At 39.6% G+C, this 21,947-nt stretch overlaps 1 long non-coding RNA gene across 1 annotated transcript; it reads right to left on the bottom strand.

Annotated features, from left to right (window-relative positions):
• Positions 1-1,979: 1,979 nt before the first annotated feature.
• LOC126936819 (uncharacterized) lies at positions 1,980-21,355 on the bottom strand. The gene is made up of 6 exons (XR_007719582.1): positions 20,758-21,355; positions 11,649-11,715; positions 8,627-8,667; positions 7,780-7,829; positions 7,085-7,207; positions 1,980-2,338 (listed from the first exon to the last, which is right to left on the bottom strand). It is a non-coding gene; the product is annotated as an uncharacterized LOC126936819 (long non-coding RNA).
• Between the last annotated feature and the right edge of the window lie 592 nt (positions 21,356-21,947).

Genomic DNA, 21,947 nt, shown 5'->3' with positions numbered 1-21,947 from the left:
TTACAAAATGGGACCATATAAAACATAATACTCTGCAACTTGCTTTTTCAATCTCTCATCAGCATATCATGAATAACATTTCAGGGAACTTAAATCAACCTTACTCTTTTAATGGCTGAGTATTATTCCATGGTACATTATACTTAGGAATCCCCTCTATCAGTATATATTTAGCGTTTCTCTACAATTTTTCACTTTTGTAATGATGTAATGAATATACTTGCACATGCATATTTTCACATTGCTATGAGTGATTGCTGCAGGAAAAGGCCTACAAGTGGAATTACGGTCAGGAGATAAGCACATTTAAAATTTTGATAGACTCTCTCAAATTGCTCGCAAAATAGCACGTGCATTCATTCCCATCACCAGGGTGCACATTCATGAAGGATATTTGTAAAGCCTTTTAGAACAACTTTAAACTGTTGCTGGCATATTACATCATCCTTGCAGATGTTAAATAGTTGGGATTAGACCAAGAAATTATTGGTAAACACTGCCACCTAAACCCACTGCAAATCTACATGACAGGGAAAAAATGTTAGAAATAAAACTAAACAGAGATCCCAGGTCCCTCACCCAATGAATAAAAGAGAATCTAAGTCTAGTTAGAATTTGAGTAGGAAGTTAATCTTAGAGACAATCACCAATCTTAGAGATAATCACCGAGGAAAGGCACAGAAAAGCACCCTTGTGGGGGATTGCAGGGGGCTCTGGGAGAGCATGTAGATACCAGCAAGTAGTAGTGACATCATCTTCTTCTTTATATGGGAAACACCCTCATGGTACTGAAACCCATACTAGCAGACTTCCACATGAAACTTCTTCTGAGAAACAGTTGTGGGTTTCACGGAGGGCCATCCTTCAATCTACAGGCTTGAGAATGGCAGAGCTTTTGGCCACATCACTTCTGACAATCTATCCATGTCCCCAGCCCTGAAACTTAATGCTAGAAGCTACAACCTACTTCATATACAGGACAGTTCCTTGCACATGTTGGCAAAGTTTCTAGGGTAAAGATGTTACCACTGAGTACTATTTGGGGAATGGAAACAGGAGATCTGAAATCTGGCTCAGATACTGCCCCTCACTCATGTCTTGTCCTTAGGTCAACTCTCATGTCTCACTTTCTTCATCTGTAAAATGTGTCTTACAAAGGCCTCACCTACCTTCCAAGTAAAGATCATGTGCGTTCACACATAGAGAGGCAGTTTGTAGCACAAAGTGGATTTCAAATGTAAGGCTTTGTTAGTAAAGAAGCTTCTCTTACAGCTCTTTGTAAACACTACGGGAAACAAACCAACAAAACCCATTTCCAACAAATCAAAAGAAAGAGATCTGAAATTAGATAGCAGTGATGGGTTGCACAACTTTGTGAATATACTGAAAATCCCTGGTTGGAAAAAAAAGAAAGAAAAGAAGAGAGGAAGGAAGAGGGAGAAGGAGGCAGGAGGGGAGGAAGGAGGGGAAAGAGACAGAAAGTTTTTTGTTTTTGTTTTTGTTTTTGTTTTTAATGCAGAGATAATCAAAGTTGTAGGGAAATAACTTTCTTGGAGCACATTTTATAAGCCAGGCCCTCTTTAATTCTTTGGATATGGGATATTTATTTCATTCTCCCCATAATTTGAGATGTAGAAATTATTGCCCAGATTTTTTTGGGAAAATGAGAGTTTCAGCACCTTGACCAGGTCGTAGGGCAATTACCTTGCCCAGAATTTGAATCTAACCCTTCTTGACTCCTAGGCCTGAGCTTTTTAGCTGTACCATGCTGCTTCTTGACCCAGTCAAAAGCTCAAAGCAAGCATAAGACTTGCCAATGACATCAGACCCACATATTCAGACTCCCCTCAAGAGACTCTATGTGAAATAACTTGAGGGATTTCCTTGTTGTTAATCTCAAAAGTGAAGTGAAGTGCCGCTCACTGAGAAGGACGGTCCATTATGTGTCTAGTGTTTATACACTCATCATAGCCTTCCTGGGTCTATTTGTACTTTCAGCCCTAAACCTTGTCTTGGGTTAATGAGCCCCACAAGTTCTCTAGCCAAACGTTTATTGGCTTCCAGCTTAACATAAGCTTGTACCTAATCAATGTAGCCGTTGAAACAAGTTCCATGCTGGCAAATTCCCAAAGCAAAAGGAGGTAAATGAGAACAACATGAATGAGGCAAACAAGGGAGCCACCATGGAGGAACAGTTTAATCAACACTTAGAGAAACATGGCTACATCCTGCTGAGATGGAAATAAATCTGTTTTGTAGACATCCTGATGCCTTTAACTATATCCTCTTCCTCTAGTACAAAGCCTTGCAGCTTTTGCATCACTCCTGCTGGAAATCACTTCATAACAAGAGAAGTTGAAAAATTTCAGATCCAGGTTTTAAAATTAATTTCTAAAACATAAAAAACAGTAGCAGACACAGTTGGTGCCTACTTATAACCCCCTGGACATTTACTGTGAACCCCATGACTCCCTGCCTGAGGATTTTGCTAGAATGGGGAGCATGATAGACCAGTGGGCAAAGCAAGTAGGAAGTGCTAGGCTGTGAATTCCTCCAGAAGCTGCTCTCATCCAATGGCTGGGTTCATGGATAACTAATTTGATGGACAAAGAGTCAAAAACTGAGTTGATATATACAAATAAGTAGCTCAGCATCCCAGCTCCACGGTCAGGGTAACTCAAGGTGTGTTTACTCTGTCCTCCAGAATTCTTGAGCTCCAGGTGCCTAGAGCCGCAACTGGTTTAATAAGGCTTCCTTTGTTGGCATCCTTCCCTTCCCTGTCTCACTTCCCCATTTCCCTCCTGCTGTTTCCTGGGATTATCTCCCAAAAAAACCTCTTGCATTAAAATCTTTGACTCTGAGTCTCCTTCAAGAGGAGCCCAAAACAAGACAAGAGTGACTCACACTCTCTGGATGAAAAGGGAAATGATCATTAAGAAAATAAGCTTTCGGCCTTTCTCTTTAGTCCTGTTGACTTTGGATTTCTTTCATCCCTTTAGAACTTCTCCTCTGTTGACTGATTTCCCAAGGTCCCAAGATTTGCCTGACCACCTGCAAATTAAGTGTTTCCCCATCTCTATGGCCACTCCTGGTTCCATTCACTAGTTCTCTCTGGATATTACTACCTGGAAAGTTAAACTTGCTAACACATAGAATGTTAGAACTGGGCAGGAAGGAACCTGAGACCTGTCAGGCCCTATGATCTGTCAAAGAGACTCACCCAAGGTAGAAATCATGCTTTTTCCCCAACACCTGCTGCTATGCAGGTTCTTTCCTCTCTTTCCCAAGTTATGACATAGTCTCTCCCCTCACTCCATTCCCTGCATTGGTACCATTTTTACCTTTGGTCCTCTTCCAGTTATTGGCCAGACTAAATGACCTCCGAAGACCTTGGAAGTTATTTACCTTCAATGACTCTTACCCTCATCTTCTAACTAAGGGTTGGAATACTGAGACAATGCTCTCCCCAACCCCAAAAGACCACCACCAGACCTTCCTGAAATGCCATGTTCTAGGAGATCACTTCTTTCTCCCAAAAACAAGGTTTTGGTCACTGAGCTGAACAAATTATTTTTCTTAGTTCACATATCCCACCTCTGTTAAACTTCTTTGTCTGTATCAAAAGAAGCTCCTCTGTTTTTCTCCTTTCAAACAAATCCCTGCCAGATACAGTGCCTTGACCAAGGGCATAGCTAGGCATAAAATCATCATGTATCTGTCCTAAACCCATTCTAATGGCCCTGGGGCAAGAGGGGATATAGTGTTAAGTCCCTTCCTCCTCAGCCATGTATCTCCCTCTCTGGAGTACCGCCAGCTTCCTTCACCAGTCTCCATTTGCAGAACCCCTCACCCCCTCACCATGTTCTTAGGAAGATGAATCAGGGGCGAACAGTTTAGATATTATTTAAGTTATCTTTTGATCACATAGAACGTAAGTAAAGAATTCTTACGACAAGTGATACACTGCATTCCTCAAGTATGTCAATCTGTGCAAAGCACTGAAGGGGCTGCATTGTTTACCTTAACAGTTACAGCCCCTGCTAATGATTACAAGGATGCTGTTTATATCAATATTTAAATATGCTGTTTCTCCCAAATGAACCACAACAGTCTCATTTAATGTTATTTTATTAGGATGAGCAGATATTTGGACAATGTAAACCTGTATGCCACTTGCTATACAAACCTCTCTAATAACGCCTCAGTTTAGCATCTAAATACATATTTAAACAGTTTAAAAACACATTGACTACATAATTTGTATTTGTAACTGCTCAGAATAAAGGACTTTTTATTGGGTGTGCCAAATAATGCGAATTTGGATGCCTTCTGAAAGGATGCATTATTCATGTGGAAGAGAAACAAAATCAATAAATGAAAATTCAAATAAAAATAAAACCCATTATGATACTGCACCCAGACAATGATCATCTTGTGCATTATTTACTCAAGGAAAAGACACAGGAAAATGGCCCTTCTGGAACTGGGCTATGAACTGAATCATAACCTCCTGCTTAGGCTGTTCGAAAAGAAGCAGAATTGTATGTTTCTAACAGAAAGAATTGTTACATTTCTAAAAGAAAGACTCAATTTTAGTTTGTGACTAAAATTATTTAAAAATTTAACAAGGTACATTTGGGAAATTGGTAAGATGTGAACATGATTACATTCTATTGTTACCACATCACTTATTTCATTGCTACCAGGATATATAGAATAAAGTTCAGAATGCAGTTTTGTGGAAAAGCATATCTTTGCATATAGAGAATACTGGATATGTGTGTTTATGCTTGATGGGGAGGAGAAAAACAAAGGTTATTAACTCTGGCACATCTCAAGACGCTTCCTTACTTTTTACAAAGGCATTAATATCGGTCAAGAGGTCAGGCTTTGGGATCAGACATCCTGAGTTAAATCTTGCCTCTTACACTACTAGTTCTGTGATTTTCATTATTTAACCCCACTAAGCTTTGGTAAAATGTTAGGTTAATGAGAATACCTGCCACTTGGGATTAAAGGAAATTCTTAGCCCAGTACCCGGCACATGGAAGTTACCCAATGAGTGTTAGCAATAAGAATATCTAAGAGTAGGCCGGGCGCGGTGGCTCAAGCCTGTAATCCCAGCACTTTGGGAGGCCGAGACGGGCGGATCACGAGGTCAGGAGATCGAGACCATCCTGGCTAACACGGTGAAACCCCGTCTCTACTAAAAATACAAAAAAAAAAAACTAGCCGGGCGAGGTGGCGGGCGCCTGTAGTCCCAGCTACTCAGGAGGCTGAGGCAGGAGAATGGCGCAAACCCGGGAGGCGGAGCTTGCAGTGAGCTGAGATCCGGCCACTGCACTCCAGCCCGCGCTACAGAGCAAGACTCTGTCTCAAAAAAAAAAAAAAAAAAGAATATCTAAGAGTAGCACTATCTTTCCTTACAGACATTTGATTGTCAAAGCACGTGGCTATCCTTCCTCAACAATAATGCACAGGTGCACATTGATTCTTTGCTGAAGAATATTATTTAAGACTCTGCTGCCTATTTTTTATCAAATGTTATGAGAAATAAGCTTCAATGTTTCTTCACGGAACACTTGCCTGAAAACACATTTTATTCTTGGCACAAAGCAGATCATCAGGAAGCTACAACTGATGAACTTAAAGAACTGATATTATAAAATTTAATTTTGTTGAATTATAAAGAACTGATATTATAAAATTTAATTTTGTTGAATTATATTTCACACCAACAGTTTATATTGAAGTGTGAAAAGAAAACAGCTCTAGGGAATTAAAGAGTTTGTTGATCATAGGGATGTCTTGAGGATGTTACCTACTTTATTACATAGTTTCTCCTTTTTGGAAGATCCTCCTGTGCCTAAACTTAGGAAAACACTATATTTATTAATTCACTTAAAAAATGTAACTTACTCAGTTTTTGCTGAGCACTGTTCTGGGGCACTAGATATAGAGCAGTGAACTAAACAGACCAAATCCCTGCCCTGAGTAGCAGCATTCACCTTCTAGCTCTTTGGCAGCTGGCTTGCTTTTATCTTACAGATACCCCAAATGTTATAACTGAATAGATTTAACTCTTTGCTTCGGATTCTAGTAGGTTCAGAGCCAAATGATACAGAGTTTTATGGCATATATCCTTGTATGCTAACTTTACTTGTGGATTTATCTTGCCCTTATACCCAATTTTCTCATCTACTTCTTTATTACCTTTATTACTCTACTGCAAAATATGTGTTTTTGTAAGTAACTAGAACATTTTTCAGGAGAAACAAAATTAAGAATTTATAAATGCATCAGGGAAATAAATAAATACAGCAATACAAACATAGGTATGTGTGAATTCAAGTAACTATAAATTACAGCTACTAGCATCCTGGATGGCCATTTGCTTTCCATCATGTTTCACCTCCAGCCTCAGAACAATGATTCTTGAAAATTCATTAATGTAATAGATAATTATTGACCATGTGCAATATGCCAGACTCCATTCAAAGTAGGGGATTAATGGTTAACAAGATAGATTAAGTCTCTGGGAGCCTGTGTCTGCATGGAGGCTGTATTAGTCAGCTCAAGTTGCTATAACAAAATACCATAGGCTAAGGGGCTTAAACAACAGAAATATATTTTTTTCAAAGTTCTAGAGACTGGAAGTCCAAATCAGGGTGGCAACTTAGTCAGGTTCTGGTGAAGGCTCTTTCCCTGAATTACAGACAGCCACCTTCCTGCTGTCATCACATGACAGAGAGAGAGAGAGAGAGAGAGATTCCTTCCTCTTATACAACCTCAGTTCTTTCGAATTAGAATCCTGCTCTTAGGATCTTATTTAACCTTAATTACCTCCCAAATAGGTATTTGACCCTATCCCCAGATATAGTCACACTGGGGATTAGAGCATCAACAAATGAATTTGGAGGGGATGCAATTCAGTCCATAACAGAAACCTCATGACATCTTCTCCAATAGTCAAAGAGCTCTAGGGAAGGGATATTACAAATTTATTCCATAGGTAGTTCTTGGGTTGAAAGCCCCTCATTTATATTTGATCTAAACCCCAAATTGCAGATAAAGGGCAATTTACCTGATTTTGTCCTCCGACAAGATATTCAACTTTTAAAATCATGTTTATGTTTGTCATAAGATGAAGGAATGTAGCTGATATAAGATGATGTATCAGTCTTCACTGATTGAACTATACAATACACTACAAAGAATGGTGTTAGTAGTTGTGTTGACATCTACCTACTCAATAAACATTATGAGTCTACTAAATTCCAGACACTGCTAGGATCTGGGATGTAGTGATGACTAATAAAACACAATCCCTGGCTGGGCACGGTGGCTCATGCCTGTAATCCCAGCGCTTTGAGAGGCCGAAGTAGGTTGATCATCTGAGGTCAGGAGTTTGAGACCAGCTTGGCTAACATGCTGAAACCCAACCTCTACTAAAAATGCAAAAGTTAGTTGGGTGTTGTAGTGGGCACCTGTAGTCCCAGCTACTTAGGAAGTTGAGGCAGGAGAGTCACTTGAACCCTGGAGGCAGAGGTTGTAGTGAGCTGAGATCATGTCACTGCACTCCAGCCTGGGTGACAGAGTGAGACTCTATCTCAAATACAAAACACAAACCCCCACCCCAACAACACACACACAGTCCCTGTCCTTTCAATGAAATGGGACATATAGACAAATAAACAGATACATATAAAATAGTGCTGTAAGTAGAGGAAGGAAAAAAATAGTCTTACGGACACATACAGGACACACACTGACACTGACCTCAGGTGTCAACAAAGGCTTTCCAAATGCAGTCATGTCTAAACTGACATCTGAAAGATAAGTAAAAGTTCTCTTGGTCAAGTGTGTATGAACAGGGATAGAGTGGGGAATGTGATCTAGAAATAAGAAGAATATAGAAAGAAGGTTTGGAGATTAGAGATGACATAGCTCCTTAGGAAAACCAAATGTCTGGAGAGTAGGGAGAGGGAAGATTCTAGGACAGAACCCTCAAGAGTAGCCATCTTTTGAATTATTAGGAGGTGGAGACTAGATATTCCATGTCATCAACAGAGACATGGCCAGGAGGCAGGAGAAAGTCCAGGAGGATTCATTGTCATGGAATCAAGGCGAGAGACTGTTCTAGAAGGGGAGAGTGGTGATCTGCATTAAAAACTGCTAAGAGATGAAGTAAGGAGGGAAATGTGCCTAGGGATTGAGCAAAAAGCAAAAGGAAGTAGCTGACAAACTTGGTGCAATCAGTTTTAATGACTGGTAGGGGGAAGAGCTGTTGTTACACCTATTCTCATATACCTTGCTGGCCCTGATTAGAAGGAATTTGGTTAGATAGCAGGCCTTCCCCAGGTGATGCCTTCCATGTTCAAAACAATGGCAGGTGTGTAGTATGTATGCATGTAAATACACACACACACAGTTAAGTGTGTATAAGACAGACCACAAAATATTAACAGTGTGGTATATAGCATGGTGGGGTATATCTGGATGGTGGGACAATAGGAAATTGGTACTTACTTCATTACCCTTTTCTATATTTTATTGTTTTCTACATTGAACATCTATTATTTTAAAATTATAATAATGATAAAACTAATTTTAGAAATGGACTTACATAGGGGATGAAAGCAGATATTCCAATCTGGATTGATTTACCTATGAATTAAAACATGGTGTATCTTAATTTTTGTGTCAGGTTATCCAGACGCTTTTTTCTTTTCTTTTTTTCACTCTCCAACCATCAACATTTTACATGCTTGGATATCAAGGAAGGCTTTGTCTGGATAAAAACAAACTGATTTAATGAGCCTGAAAGACGTCTTCCAATTTTGGGTAATTATATTGAAAATTTGCCCTGGATTCAGACAAGCTTTGAGCACACACAAAAACCATCTTTACCTTTGCCTTTCTTCCCTTCATGCCATAGATTTAAACAACAAATGGTTAAGATAACATTTATATTGCTGCCTTTCAGTCAAAATTGGCAAAAGGGCAGAATAAAACAAAATAATCAGTTTGCATCCTGGTTACCCTTTTACAATTAATTTAGGGAAAGCATGTAACTGGCAGAGAGAAACACTTTTCAGATCTCATGGAAAGAAATTATCCATTAGAATTTAAGGTCTTTTGGGAAGCAAACTAGTAGCACACTCAAGCTTGTGGAGCACAGGTAGTTAGGCCCCTGCCGACTTAAGTGGCCATAGTGCTCGATGCCCAGGGTCTTCCCTGACCCCACCCTCAAACTCCTAAGCAAATTCTCAAAGAGAGATGACAACTGGGTGATTTCAACCGAAAACAGAAAATCAAAGAACTTGAGTACCTTGCTCAAATCCATCAGGGATGTGATTAAAAAGGAAACTAGATTTCTTCCTTCCTTCTTTCTACACCCCACATACCTCCCACAGCTAACACAGCAGCCAGCATCATGACTTTCCAAGCTAATCATTAGTTCTTTCAAACCTTCAGACAAAAATATCTTCCTTTTGAATTTACAGACAACCTCTTCAGCTATGTCAGTACATGCTCCAGACAGAGGACGAAGGATTTCAGTCAGGGCATGGGCAGGCATAGGACGGCAGGGTTAGAGGAGACTCAGCTCCCATGATATGGGTTAGGTCAGAAGCCTCTTGTTCTGAGGTCAGAGGCAGTCTAGAGAACATGACACAGGCCAGCCTTTGGGGCTTTTAGATTTCCAGATAGGTTCAGAAAGGAGCAGTAGGTTCAGGAAAACTTATATGTATCTGAAAGAATACAAAAGAATCACCTAGGTCGGGCGCGGTGGCTCATGTCTGTAATCCCCACTCTTTGGGAGGACTGCTTGAGTCCGCGAGTTTGAGACCAAATTGGGCAACATAGTGAGACTACATCCTTACACAAAATTAAAAATTAGCCAGGCATAGTGGCCCAAGCCTGTAGTCCTAACTACTCAAGAGGCTGCAGTGGGAGGATCGCTTTAGCCCAGGAGGTCAAGGCTTCAGTGAACCATGATCATGCCACTGAATTTCAATCTGGACAACAGAGCAAGACCCTGTCCCAAAAAAAAGAAAATCACCTGAAAAGTTTGTTAAAAGTGGAGGTTCCCAGTCATCATCCCCAGATTCTGGTTCAATTATGCCTGGGATGGGCACCACAAATCTGCTTTGTAAAATAGTATGCTGGGTTATTCAGAAATGTGTTCAGAAATGTTAGCTTATAATTTTCATGCCACCCTATGCTGGCTGCTTTGATCAGTGGAGTCTGGGAAGCAAGCATAACTAGTTTCCCCAGGCCCTGGCTGGGGAACGTGAACCTCTAGGTGGTGTGTGTGGTGTGAAGCAAGGGCTACGTACTCAGAGGCTACACAGCCTCAACCTTCCTTGAGTAATGATTCTAACTGCTGGTCTATGGGACAACATTACTATTTTTATTAAAGCAAAGATGAATACACAATGAATACATTAAAGCAAAGATGAATACACAATGTATACATGATTTGAGTGAATATCAAAGATGAAACCTGAAACTTTAAAAAAAGGAGCTTATGGTAGGCTGCTTTTGACTGTATCTCTCAGATTGGATATGCTTTCTCTGTTCTCTGTCTCCAGTGGAAAGTTTGAGAAGCTTTGTTAGCAGCTAGCAATCAGCATACCATACAGTAGTTTCCTCATTTGAAAATGACATAACAGCTGTCTCTTGAAATTGTGGTAAGGCATAAACAAGATAACACTATTTAAGCCCTAGCCCAAAGTCTGACATTCCAAAAATGTTCCGTAAATGTTCCGTAAATGTTCATCTTTCCCCCAGCGGTGAGAATACTCCATTTGGTACCCTAGATAAGTGAGGAATTGCCTCTTTCTCTTCAAGATCTGAATTGTAGAAGATCTATGTATGAGACCACATCTTCACAAAAAAATTTTTAAAACCCAGGCATTTTTTCCTTGGGAATGGACTGAAAAGGGTTATAGGCAAAACTAGTTTCATGTAAATGTTCATAATAATGAGGAAATATAACAGATTGATGGTGGATTTAAGTTTATCTAAGCATAATACTGGACAGAAACTAAAAAAAACATGTAGTTCATGTAGAAGTCCAGCAAGAAGATATTTTTCCTCTCTTGGAAACCTTCCCTATCACGTGCCATCTTATCTTATGGCTATTTGTGTGCCTTTCTTTGTACCTTTTAAACTATAAACTCCTTGAATGTGGAGACCACAAATTGTCTATCTTTGTATTCACTCATTTATTTTTTTCATTTAACTAAGATGAAAACAAGCTATAGGTAATGCATGCATGTGTTAAAAAAAATGAAGCTACACAAAAGAAGGACATTAAGAGGAAGAGAGTCTCCTTCCAGGGCACTAGCCTCCTGGTTCTCCTCTATGGGGACAATCACTATTCAAATTTTTTGTGTACATTTTCAGAGATAGTCTGCAAAAATAAATCACATTTATAAAAATAATAGTATGCCACACCCAATTTTTGGTAGTTTGCTTTTATATTTTATGAAATACATTTTACATATCTATACACATATTTTCCACATATGTATTAAATATATTTCTATCTTTATATCTTACAGAACATTCCATCTTAGTGGATATAATACTGTCCTATCCTTTCTAAACAGCTCCGTAATATGTACCATAGTTTATCTTACCTCATTGATGAATATTCAGGTGGTTTTCAATTTAGGTGGTTTTGCTTCAGTGAATGCTCAAACAACGCTAAAATGAATATCTTTGTAAGTAAGTCTCTGGACATATTTGAGATTGCATCTATAGGCTAAATTCCTAGAAGTAGAAATGGGTCATTTGTAATTCTGATAAATTGCCAAATTGTTCACCACTAAAATTATGCTAATTTACTCTTCTGCCAACAATAACTATTGACCCCAAATTTTACAAACATTTGATGTGTTATCAAAATTTAACAACCTAATGAGTGAATAATTTGCATTTCATATGAATTGAAGTGTTTTGATTGATAGAGAAAGGAAGAACTTTTGTTAGTTCTGGAACAACTGATTATCTAGTTGGACATACCCATATAAAAAATCAAATCCAAGTAGATTCTGAACTTAAACGTTAAAGGCAAAACTATAGAAATTCTAGAAAAAAATATGAGAAAATACCTTTCTAACCTCAAAGTAGGAAAACATTTCTTTAATATGACCTCAAATGTACTAGCCATAAAGGAAAAGATTAATACATTTGATTATGTTAAATTAAAGAGCTTCTGATTGTCAAAAGATACTATGAAGAAGTGAAAAGATGCCAAAATATGGAAGAAGACATTGTAACACTTACAGTTGACAAAGGCTTAGTATTCAGACTACGTAAAGAGTTCTGCAACTCAATAAAAAAAAAGACAGCTTAGTAGAAAAATGGGTAGAAAACATGAACAAGCATTTCACAGCAGAGACGATGTGAATGTTGAATATACATAGGAAAAGAATCTCAATTTCATCAGCATTTAAGGAAATGCACATTGAGATATCAATGAGATACCATCTTACTATCCAACACTACCACGCATGGGCAAAAATATAGGCTCCTTTACGCTTCTGCTCAGAACATATACCAATACTTTGGAAAGTCATTTGAGATTATCATTCACAATACTCTAGATGTATATTTTGTAACCCTAGTTTTATACCCTGGAGAAAATCTCCAGTGCAAAGAATGTTCATAGCAAGTTTAGCAGTAATAGCAAAAACTGGAAACATCCCACATGTTCATTGACTAAAGAATAAATAATTGTGTTACTTTCATTCAAGGGAACACTATGTAGAGAAGCTAGTCCATGTGGTTTTAAATCCTGGCTTTCCCACTTACCAAGGGTGTAATTTTGGACAATTACTTAACTTCTTTTCATCTCAATTTCCTCAACAATAGTTTATATCTCTGTGGTGAAGATTAAAGGATTGAGTGCATGTAAAGCTCTGAGAACCATATATGCACATAGTAAGCACTCTGTGTTAGCTATCAGTATTGAAAGAGTGCGGATAGAGTTTTGACGGATCTAAAAAAATCAAGAAACAGATTTGAACTAGATGTTGAAGGTACAAGGGAACATATAAACTGAGGATAAATAGGATGAATAAGGGCAAGAAGAAATTTCAGGAAGTGGGAACAAAATGCAAAATGTCAGGAAGTGTGGAAAAAAAATCAGGCACCAGGACAACTACAGCCATTCTGGGGCAGAGAATGTGGGCAAGACAGACAGTAGAAGATAGGGCTGAGAAAAAGTCAGGGGCCTGGCCTGAAGCAGCATCAATGATGGGTGGGAGCCCTCTCAAAATCCACATCCTGTTAATTGCATTGTGGCATTCTCAAGACACTCATAGCTTTCTTTATTTTGAAGTAGGATGATCTAGAAGTTTCTCCTTACCTTGTGGAAATTACTTCTTATCTATTGAGTTTTTTCTACCTTCTTGACACAGAAGTTTAATTATAAATTCAAAGCCTCTACCTGCCAATTTTTTTCTTAAATTCCAAAATAACGATGAGATGTGGCTTCTATTTGCCCTACAAAATCTATATCCATTTTTTTCATGAAGGAGGCCCAAAATATCAAAATCATGATGATGAAGGGATAAATATAATCTGAATTCATGTTCTATGAATTGCTCATTCATTGCATGGTGTCTCAGAATCTCACGCATTGGCACCTCACAGTCTATACATCTTTTTCAAGTTTGTTACCACATTTAAGTTATTCTTCCCTGACAATGCTGGGAGGGAGGGTATGAGTCCATTCTCACGCTGCTATGAAGAAATACCTGAGACTGGGTAATTTATAAAGAAAAGATGTTTAATTGGCTCACAGTTCTGCAGTTATACAGGAAGAATGATGCTGGCATCTGCTCTGCTTCTGGGGAGGCCTCAGGAAAACTTACAGTCATGGTGGAAGGCAAAGGGGAAGCAACACTTCACACGGCCAGAGCAGGAGGAACAGAGAGAGGGGAAGGGAAGGTGCCACGTACTTTTAAACGACCAGATCTCATGAGAACTCTATCAGGAGAATATCACCAAAGGGCTGGGGCTAACCCATTCATGAAGGATCCACCTTCATGGTTGTAGTTGTCCTGGTACATGACTTTTTTCCACACCTCCCCCTATGATACAATCACCTCCCACCAGGCCCCACCTCCATCATTGGGGATTACAACTGAACATTAGATTTGGGGGGAGAACACAGACCCAAACCATATCAGGGAGGCCTTGCTAAGTCCCTTTAATAAGTAAAGAGGCTAAGGGCCATGATGTGAAAGGGGGTGTGTCCACTGTGGAAGAGCTTTGAACCTGGTCAGTTCTGAATTGAAATCCCGAATCTGATACCTAGCTGGGTAAACTAACCTCTCTGAACTTTATATTCCTACTGTTTGATGAGCAATGATGAATAAGCCTCACTGGGTTTTGTTCACATTTCAATAAGGCTTTAGCCCATGATGCTGTGTTCTAAACGGTAGCAGTGATTACCATTGCTGCTCAAGGGTAGAGCTCAGGTTTGAACTCGCTCAGTTCTGCTTACTCTAAGGCAGTGCTCTCTCTCTTTTGTTACAACACAGATGTTCACAAGGCAGGAGTGGAGGGCCTCCCAGGACCCATGTTTGTTAAGGCCATATTTGGCCTGGCTCCCATTCTTAGAGCGTATACTTTCCTACCATGTTCAGGAGATATTATCATAATTTTGATATAAAATGTCACACCACATGATATGAGTGGCTAGCAGTTATAAATTCTGAGTTTTTGAATTACCAGGAATAAGCACTGGTAATTGAGGCAGAAGCTTTTTTTTTTTTTTTTTTTTTTTTGCGTGCTAAATGTGATTTCACAGATTGTTAGAAAGGAAAAAGCATTTTTCTCTGTAACTCTATCATTAGATCTTTTAAAAGAGGAAAACTCCTGAATGTATTCCACTGTTAAGTTCTCCCATAATAGCATCACCTTGATGCTTAAATAATTTATTTCAAGACTTTATTAGATTACGAAATAAACATCTTGAGAGCAAGGATGTCATAACTGCTTCATCTGTTCAATGCCAAGAACAGATACCTTGTGCTCCTACCCCACTCAATGTAGGTGTCCATTAACTGTTTCTTGCATGAATATTGAATCTTGAAGGGAATCATGGCTGAATGGACCTTTCCCAGGACCAGAATGTACTTTAGTATGTCTGGCACAAATTACAAAATATGAAAGACTTTCTTTAATCTCCATGTGAGGTTATTTTCCTTCCTCCCTCCTTCTTCCTCTCCTCATAGGTAAAGGTTATTTCACAATCTGGGGAAGGTCTTTTGCAGCAAAACAATTATTATTTATTTCTTATTAATGGAAGTGGCAGAATCAGAGAGGACTAGCTTTTCCTTTGAAGCAGATCAGTTCTTTTAAGTTAGATCAGGTTTCACATCAATTAAAGGCACCATCCCTGAGCATAACTGGAAACGTATCTCTTCTTCTGAAAGGTTTAGAGTTTGGCTGATACATGAGACATATTCTTAGACGAGGGGGTTTTCGGGTTTGTCTTTTATTTTAGGAGTTCCTGGTGGGATGTTGGAGTGGAATTCACATTTTCAGTCCTCCACTCATTAGGCAAATGGTATTTGTCCATTTGCCTATGGTTTAAATTCAGCAAAAACTAAAAACAACAAGAACAACAAACATTTCTTCCCTCATGTAAGGAGTTTGTATCCGGATAATAAACAGCAGTCTTATATTTGACTCAACAGTTTCAAAGTTACTATTACGAAACTTTGAATCCCTCAAATGTTCTCTGGGCTCATTGTCAGATTTCTTATTTCCCCTTTTGGCTCTCTATGTACTATATACATGTCAAAGACACAAACACGACCTTTCTATTTTCCACCTGCACTGTAGATCCGTTAAAGGGTCTTTTAAATGCTACTGTATCGGGAGGTCCTTCTTAGCCTGGACTGGCTTCCTGAGGCCTCTTTTCTTTTTGGCAGATACAGGAGATCAGATTCTTCTTGCATGAAGGATGTTATCAACATGGATTGCCACAAACCTGGCAGAGCAGTTGTCATAGAGTGTAGTTCCATGGTTCTGACTCCTTCTCTTATGACTGAGACTTCCGCTTCTGCTTTTATTTCTGAAAGAGGCGCTCAACATGCCTGCTCCTTCCCACCCAGTGATTTTACATTAGTAAATGTACCAGGGCTCTTTCTCCTAGGCATAAAAACTTATTGCAGAACAGGCACTCTCCTTGCTTCTCCTGCATGTTTGTACCTCTGAAGTCCTTCAGACTGGCCACTCTCAATTGCCTAGGTCTCCATCCTATCCAAAACACATCCCCTCTGGGCCTTTCCCCACTCACTACACTCATTAACTCACAGAATCTTCCTTAAAATCGTCACAACTGCAGTACTCTTGTGCTTTAGTTTTCTCTTTTCAAATTCTGGCTGTGGCTGTCAAATTTTTGACAAGCCATTTACTCCACTTATTCCAAATATGTTCTTATATCTTTAATTGGAAAAACATGTTTAAAAATTTCTGGTGGCACTGATGTAGTACCTTTCAACGTCTTTGGAGATATAGGCAAAATGATCTGCTACTTGGTCCTTTCTCTATTCACAGCGTTCCTGTTTACATTCCTCTTCCTTTGAAGTAAAATCTGGAGGAGAGGATCGGCTGTCTGAGGAAGGTCACCCTTACACGTAGACCTCACCTGAAGCTTCTCAGAAATAAATCCCAGAGCAAATCTTCCACACCCGTGTTCTGAAAGAGTCCAGGAGAGCAGGCTGAGGTCAAGGTAAAGGACAAGTCAAGCTGATCTCACACATTCCAACATATCTATGGGGATTTTAGGAACAGCAGAGCTACTCCGTGCTTTTGTCATCACCACAGCAGCAATAGATTGAAGAGAAGAGAAATAAACTTTTTTTTTTTTTTTTGTCTGAGAGACAGAGTTACAGAGCAATTTTAACTGCTGGACTATGTGGACTGGTCCAAGGCCTAATTTCCCGAATTCTTCACTAAAGACTTCTTGTCCTTTGAGGGCAATGCCAATCGTTTCAAGCATCGGCTGGGAGATACGGTGAATCTGTACATTCTTTCAGGTTTCCAGGTGCAGTGTAATTAAAAATAAGAAGGTCTGCTTGAACCAAGATGACCCTAATTACCTTTGTTAAAAACACAGATGGGAGGCAATAGAAGCTTAGTGTACAAGAAAAGCCTCTTTCTAGACCAGAACTATATTTAAAGAAAAACCAAGAAAAATGGAAAATTCCACTATTGGTATATTCCCCAGTATTTAATTTTCTCACAGACTATCTTAAATCTATTCTGCTCTAATCCAGAAATTATGGTTTAGTGACTAAGGTTCTAGGATCAACTACCTAGGTTTATGTTCCACATCTTCCAATTACTAGATGTAGAATGTTGGGAAAGTTACTTCAACTTTCTAAGTCTTCATCTCTTCACTTGTAAAATGGGAATAATAAAAGCAACCTCATAGGGCTGTTGTGAGATTTAAATGAGACTCTATGTCTAAAGTGCTTAGTTCAGGGCTTGGCAAGCAGTAAGCACTCAATAAATACAATCTATTTTTACTCTTACATGTTGAGTATCCCTTATCTGAAATGTTTAAAACCAGAAGTGCTTCAAATTTTTTACTTTTATCTTTGGATTTTGGCATATTTGCATGTCTATAGTGAGATATCTTGGGGATGGAACCCATATCTAAATTTGAAATTCATTTACGGTTTATATATACCTTATCCACATAACCTGAAGGTAATTTTATTTTTCCCTTGGAGACGCTGAATAAACTGTGTTGTGTACCTACATTTGGACTGAAACTCATCACATGAGGCCAGGTGTGGAATTTTCCAAATTTCAGATTTTGGAGCATTTTGGATTTCAGATTTTCAGATTGAGGATGTTCAACCTGTATTTAATTTGGGTGGCTTTGGTTGCCTTCAGCAGAAGTGAACCTACAAGAACCTCATCTTCAGCATCTGTGAGCTCCTATCTCTTTTCTTTGCACCATCTTAGTTGTCATTACATTGTTAAATCTTCACACCTTGCATTTCATAGTCCAATTAAGTCATTTCCCTGTTCCTTAATAAGCAAGGTACCCCCACAATTCCTATGGCATTTGCTGCTGCCCAGCAAAGAAAATGTCAAACAGAAACACTTAGGACTTCCCCTCTCAGAGCCAGATCTCTTCCCAAAAATTATCCTCTTAGCCAATAAACACTGGCATGGACTTTATTAGACACTTCGGAAATAAAGCATCAGCCATTGCATTTTCATTTGTTTTCTGTGATTATGAAATGGTCTACACTTCCTGCTTAGTCACACTAATAATGAGTCTGTATATTTCTTTTTCTACAAATTGGCATGGTCACCAAATCAGAAAGACTTAGTTCATTGTAGTCTTTTAGGAACAAACCAATGTTTCACACATTCAGATCTACTACTTAATATTTTCGTAAGTTACAAAGTACTCACAAAGTCACGAGAACCTGCCTGTGAGTCCAGGCTGTACTACTTGAATAGAATGCCAATTTCTATAGAAAGATAATTTGAGGATCTTAAGTCATATTCCAGGTATCTAGGTTTTTGGTTTTTTATCCTGTAAGAAGGCATCAATGTTGTCAGATGTTACTTTGTTCAGGATTATTTTACACTTACTACATTTTATCAGTGTCACCCAGTTACAATTTTTTTTTTGGTAATACCATATAAGGTGAACATGGGACCGGTGTCAAGGGGGCTCATATGTGTAAATAAAAGTTATTACAGGCAGTGCCTTAGTGTTCAAATCATTTTGTCCAAGGCAGTCTTGGTGGCTCTGCCTAAATGGCAGTTCATCAGTGTCTAGGAGGTCATGTCCTAGAGAGTGGCTTAATTATGGTTCATTTTGGGTCCTATAGTTGAGATTCTCTGATTTTAGGAAGGAAGTAGGGGAAGGGAGGAAAGGAACTAAAGCCAAACATAATGTGTTCATCATTGTTTAAGACCCTTTCCAAATGCCATCTCATAGCAAATGAGGCACTTTACAAATTGCCTTATAAGGACCCATTGAAGGAATTCTGTAATAAGCCTGATTCATCTTCCAGGATGCTTTCCATGGGGTAACTATCACTGTACACATGCTTTATCCCTGGAGAGCTGTCCATAACCAAGTTCCAACTACCTGGCCACAGAGGTGGGTATCTGATCCAGGCTGGACAGAGATTTCCTCTATGAACAATGCTTGCAGGAAGAGTGAGGGTCTTTTTCTTTCGATTGGCTGAGTAAAGGACTTGTCATGTCATTTCTACTGCCACCTGCTGACAGGCAGCCTCAAGATGAAGTAACATATAGAGAAAAGTCAAATTCAGAGATGGAGGAAGTACCAGAAATTTCAAAGATTGTCTGAACTCCTGGATCTAAACTTGCCTGAAGCCGGACAGACTGTCAAGGATTTCCCACTTTGTTTTTGGATTAAGCCCATTTGAATTGGGTTAATGTCACTTGCAACTAAAAGAGTCTCAGACAAAAAGGAGAGCTATTATGCTCATTTTATGAGTAAGCAAACTAAGGCTCAGAGGAAGAAATGATCTTGCCTGAAAGCAGCAGGGATAGGACTTAAATCCAGATTATTTTGTGTCCAAAGTTTGTGCTCTTTCTACCTTGGTGCCTCCTTGGAAGGTCAGGAGAAGCTATGGAACTCTTCCCAAATGTCTTAATTCTCCAAGAGTTGTAATATGACAGAAACAGACAAGGGTTTGTGTGAATCTCACATTTGGTTTGAGCCAATACAAGCGTGATCAGAAAAGTTTACCAGCAAATATCTCTGGAGTGATTCCAACTGTCCTACTGGGTAGTGTGGACAATCAGTGAGAACAAAGACTAGCAGAACACTAAGCTGCAGCTGAAAGAAAAGTGGATATAACTCATCTTTGAATAAAATAGACAAAATAGGACAAAACCACCTTGAGATACACTCAAGAACAACATCACATGAAGAGAAATAGCTTGGACCAGCTCAGGATGCAAATCATTGATGTACAGAGAGTTGGGGCATAAACTTTAGAAGAAATTTGGGTGTCTGGAAGTTCCAAATTACAGGGAGTGTGATGGGCTTCTTGGCTCGAGGAGAGATACTTGGAAATAGTGGCTACAGTAGCTAGTCTAAGAACTGTCTGCAACCATGCACAACTGGAAACACTCTTGGCTTGGCTTGCCTTGCCTTGCCTTGCCTTGCCTTGCCTTTTGCCTTGCCTTGCCTTGCCTTTTGCCTTGCCTTTTGCGTTGCCTTTCCTTTCCTTTCCTTTCCCTTCCCTTCCCTTCCTTTCCTTTTCTTTCCTTCCTTCCTTCCTTCCTTCCTTCCTTCCTTCCTTCCTTCCTTCCTTCCTTCCTTCCTTCCCTCCTTCCTCTCTTCCTCCCTCCCTCCCTTCCTTCCTTCCTTCGCTTTCTTAGCACATGTTTACTAGTCCCTTATTATGTGTAAGGCTCTGTGCTGAGCACTGGAGATTCCGTGATCAAGATGTGGTTCCTGCCTTCAGAGCTTTACAGTTGAAGGCTGTGTATGAAAGTCATTGGCAATTGTGTGAGTGTATGTATGTGCATGTGTGCACATGTGTGTGTGTGTGTGAGAGAGAGAGAGAGAGAGAGAGAGAATGAAGCAGAGATCTGGAGAATTAATACTGAAGATTTCAGAAGCACCATTTATGCCGCAAATATATATATATTTTTTCTCTAGTGAGCCATCTACATGACAAATACTCCTAGGAGTAAAGCCTTATTTAACTGCACCTGTGCAAGGAGAAATTCTGATGTCTGGCTGAAGGGTTTGGGAATGAAGACCGGAATGGTGGAGGCAGCAGGAGAGAGGACCCAGCCCAAGGAGAAAAAGAGCTTTTTCAGTGAAAGCTGGGAAGGTGGTCAGGACAGCTGTGCCCCCTCCCCTCCTTTGTGAGGTGGCATCTCACATGGTAACAGGTGTCCTTACTTGAATGGGGTGTTTTGCTTGGGTCCAGTAGGTTGACCAGAACAGCGGGCAGGCAGAAGTCAACTCTCAATGAATACTGACTGGTCTCTAACATTGTATGCTACCTCCTGGATTGTGAAAATGGTTTCCATATGCATTATTTCACCTGATCTCCATAGCAATTTGAAAAGGCAACTGAGTATTGTATTCTTTGGATGTGGAAAATAATGCTTGTGAAGGGGAATTGACTGGCCCAAGCTCACACGGCCTGAAACGTGGCAGCAGTGGGACCTGAGCCTCAATCTTCTGAGTGCGAAGCTCATGCCTTCCAACTAACTGCATTCACTTCTTCTGTTCCGACCCAGGAGACTCTGCCATTAGAAATGGCTGAGGAAAGAGACTACTTAATCAGAGAACTATACAGTTGGCACAGTTCCTTTCTCAAGAAGAATCCTAGGCTGAAGGCAGTGTATTCAATCCTCCTTAAAAGAGCACAATTGCATTTCACTCATTCAATAATTTGGTCAATGAGTGTTTCCTTGAAGAGAAGCAACTCAGTCGAAATAACATGTATAAAGCTTCCAGCATAGTACCCATTGCATAGCGGGCACTCAATTATTGCTTAATTCAGGGTCTGCAACCTGCCTACCTCTTTAGCCACATCTCACACAACTCTCCCACCAGTCACACTGGTCTGCTTTAAATTTCTCCAGCATATGTAGGTACTATCATAGTCCTGTTATCACAGATGAGGAAACAGGCACAGAAAGGTTAGGTAACTTGCCTGAGGTCACACAGAAAGTCAGTAGGGCAGTGAGGATTCAAACCCAGGAAGCCTGTTTCTTAGCCTACATCCCACACCACTGCCTTTCCCTAAGTGGGTGACTAGGAAAGAAAACTATTCCAGAAAGAGGCAAGAATACATTTTCACCCCCACAGTGTTTTCTTCGGGCTTGCACAAAATTATATATGTAAAACAAGTAGAAGATGGCTGGATCAACTAACATTAGCCAAG

The sequence above is a fragment of the Macaca thibetana genome, chromosome 15, assembly GCF_024542745.1.
Source record: "Macaca thibetana thibetana isolate TM-01 chromosome 15, ASM2454274v1, whole genome shotgun sequence".
Lineage (NCBI taxonomy): Eukaryota > Metazoa > Chordata > Mammalia > Primates > Cercopithecidae > Macaca > Macaca thibetana.
Note: the sequence above shows the minus strand (reverse complement) of the source record. Positions and strands in the feature narration are given on the sequence as shown.